Genomic DNA, 3,543 nt, shown 5'->3' with positions numbered 1-3,543 from the left:
GTATATGAGATATGGGTGTGCATGAGTCTGTGTGCTTGTGTACAAGTAATTGCTGTATGAGAAAAAAGAACAAGACGAAAAAACAGTGATGTAATTGAAGAAAAAAGAGAAAAAAATAAAAGAAAAAAACAAACAACGAAAGTAAGAAAAACTCAAAAGAACCACCATGACTCCGTGCTCCACCAAAAGTGCAAACCAACTGAGCTGTGCTTTACATTTTAATTACAATTGGTAAATGTTTTTAATATTCTACTAACCTTTTATGTTGTTCCTAATAAAGCCAAGGAGTGATCTCACTGTCTCTGAACAGCTGACCATTGATGTAAAGTTAATCTACAGCTATCGTAGCTCTGACGCCTTCACTGATGTTTTTCTTTCTGTTTGGGAATAACACGCGCCTTCGATCGAGGATTTCTTTGAGCAACTGATCGTTAACACTATAATCCGTACCACGCAGCTCTTTGCCTCGGCTTTTCACCTGCTCTTTTTGTTTAAAATGCTCGAATTTAGCTATATTGGGCGAGGTCTATTGTTGCCGGGTCGCTTACCTCCGAGTCGGTGGACATGGTGGAATGTGATGTCTTTAACTACGTTGCCTGGAAGTTTTAGTTAATGTTGAATGAAATCCTGAACCAAGGCTTCAGCGTTTTCCTCTGCTCGCTCTGGGATCCCGGAGAAGACCAGATTGTCCCGCATGCCCCGAGCCTGGACATCCAGAATTGTTTCCGTCATTTTCCTGTTTTCTCCGGACATCCGRGTTATCTCCTCGGTAAGACGTTTCATGTTCTCCCTCAGCGTTTTGTTCTCTGCCGCGAGTGATGTTACCTGTTCCTGGCTGAACTCCAGGGGCTCTCTCAGGGACTGGAACTCTCTGTGAAGAACTTCTACCAGGGCGAGTCGGGCATCTAGGCTAGTTAGCTTTTATCAATGGAGTCCAGAACCTTCGTGAAGCTTTTTTCTGGAGAAGCAGTGGAGGTGCTGGCCATGCTTTCTGAACGCGTACGTTTAGAGACTGGTGTGGCCGTGTTTGAGGGATCGGTTGTTTGTGTTTTGCCCATCACGAATTTATCGAAACTCGTGTCCAAATAACACTCCACACTCTCCAAGGTTTCCCCGTCCAGCTTGTTTGATTGTAAAAAAGATGCAAGGATTAGTATTTATGTCAAAAAATAAAATATTTCAGTTTTTTTTACCTTAATTGAATTGTGTTTAATTTAAGTTTACCAACATTCCGCCATACTACTTACACAGCTCTCGCGAGGTCTCAGCAGCAGTTCATCTACGCACTGTTGATACATGAGGCCCCAGGTCTCTGAACACAGATACAATTTTTTGCACCGTGATATCAGAGCATGGGGAGCGCTCTTGTCCCAGTGGAACAGTTGCGGCCGGGCGAGTGTCAGAGAGCTGGGGTGGGGGGTGGGGGTGAGGGGGGTGGAACCTGATCTGCCTGGCACCTCTTTCCTTTGAGGATGTCGAAGATGTTTTCATATTCGGATTTATGATAGTCGGATTCCTGCTGATCGGCTGTGGAGGAGTTCTGGTTTATCGGAAAATGAAAACGACGCAATCCGGGCCTGTGAGAAGCTGTCTGTGTCCCTGGACGGAATATCTTGTACGATGAAACAAAGACTCAAATGATGGGAGAGTTGAATCGCGAACTGGATGTGGTTCTGACTAGGACCGCAGCCCAGCAGCGTGAGGAGTAAAGGCAACATCTGGGTGAAGTTCATACGGGAGAGGCGAGATGGTAACGAATCTGGAATATTGGCATTTTTGCAACACAGAGACTTTAAAGCAGTGGAGGAGAAGTCTGCTGTTTGAATTTATTCCTATCATTGGATCCCCACAGCTGTGACCTTGGTCACAGGCTGATAAAACTCCCTGGATGATATGTGTGGAGGAGGAAGCCTTGATCCTCCCCCTCCCTTCCCCCAACCCCCAATGTCTGGATCTGGTCTGGAGCCCACGTTGGGTGGAACAGGGAAACTGAACTCTGGTGAACTGTGCTGACTGATAACAACTGGTTGGACTCTGAAGGTCTCTGATTTGGTCCCGGCACTTTGCCCTGGATGTCACCGGCTCCTCTGCATCCCATCCCCACTTCTATATTTGTTCCCCCACCCCCTCCCTCCCCCTGCTTATCTGCTCCTGTTGCAGAGTGGGTTTTTTATGTGCATGCTCGTGTGTTTCTGTATAAAACACAGGATCAAAGCTCTTTTTTTAACTCATCCTTCCTATGTGTGTGTATTCTAAACTGCAAAGGTAGTGCACTATGTTGCGCAGGGCCCTGGACATTCATTCCCCCGTGTTTGTCATATGTGTGTGTGTGTTTCTCTGGACGGATGTTCTAAACTGCAAATTTCGTTCTGCATTGAATTTTGATGTTGTGCATGAATGACAATAAAACAATTCTTGATTCTTCTTTTAATGATTTTTTAAAATGAAATGAATAAAATAGTTGCGGAAGAACATAGGTATCATGGAAAATAGGTACTTGGAAACATACATATCATAGGTACTGAAGAATATAGGTACCGGTGAACATATTGGGCAACATTAGCCTGGCCCTTGCCTTCCTACGCAGCTCGGCTCAATTCTAGTTTCACTTCTCTGCTCCGTCTGGCATTTCTCCCATAGACAAGGATTTCGCTGGCAGATTTTTAGCCGAACCAATCAGAGAACAGAACGTCGATTTTCTGCGCAGTGTCAGCTTGAAGTTTATTTTACCTGGGCCAATCAACAAACAGAAGGCGAGGTTTTGAATGATGTCGATTTTCTGAGCAGTGTGTTAGTTAGCAATGGCAGTGGAGGAAGTGAATGAAGCCAGTCCGTGTTGATAGTGCTTCCAAATTAAATTAAATTTGTCTGACAAAGCAGCAGCTCTCATTTACAATCATCTCGTTCGGCTTAGTACTCTTCTGCTCTCAGTAGGTCCTGATGCATCTCAGTAATCCAGGTAAAAAATCAAAAAGACAAAAATTGTGTAGGTCTTCTGGACGGGTTCTTCTCTAATGAAACGTTTCATCCATTCTCCAAGAGACTTCTTCAGTCTGAGAGTTTCAGGCAAAATTCAGGCTTTTAAGCCTAGCTTCCATGTGACTGATACTCACATCACATGGCTATTGTTGACACCTAATTGACACTTATTGTTAACAGGGGGTGAAGTGATACTGGCAATGGCCGCGCTGTAGGAGGGGGACAACTGAAAAAGGAGGCCTCCACCTCTGTTTAATGATGGACAGTCTTTCTTCACAAAAATGGCTTCTTTTACTCCTCTCTCAAATCAACGTTATTTAACATTCTTTTGAACAGTGGCTGCTTTGTTTCCCCGATGTATAACTGGTCGCAGTCCTCCTGGCACTTAAAAGCATATACAACATTGCTCTGTTTGTGCCGGGGCACCGGATCTTTGGGGTGAACCAGCCTTTGCCGTAATGTGTTTTGGGGTTTGAAAGCCACTGGGACATCATGTTTATTTCTTTTTTTTTCTTTTTTTTAGGATGGCCTCCCTTCTCCCCTCATAGCCATCCCCTCCACACC

Source organism: Austrofundulus limnaeus, unplaced genomic scaffold, assembly GCF_001266775.1.
Source record: "Austrofundulus limnaeus strain Quisiro unplaced genomic scaffold, Austrofundulus_limnaeus-1.0 Scaffold729, whole genome shotgun sequence".
Taxonomy (NCBI): Eukaryota; Metazoa; Chordata; class Actinopteri; order Cyprinodontiformes; family Rivulidae; genus Austrofundulus; species Austrofundulus limnaeus.
This window is presented reverse-complemented; position numbering follows the sequence as displayed.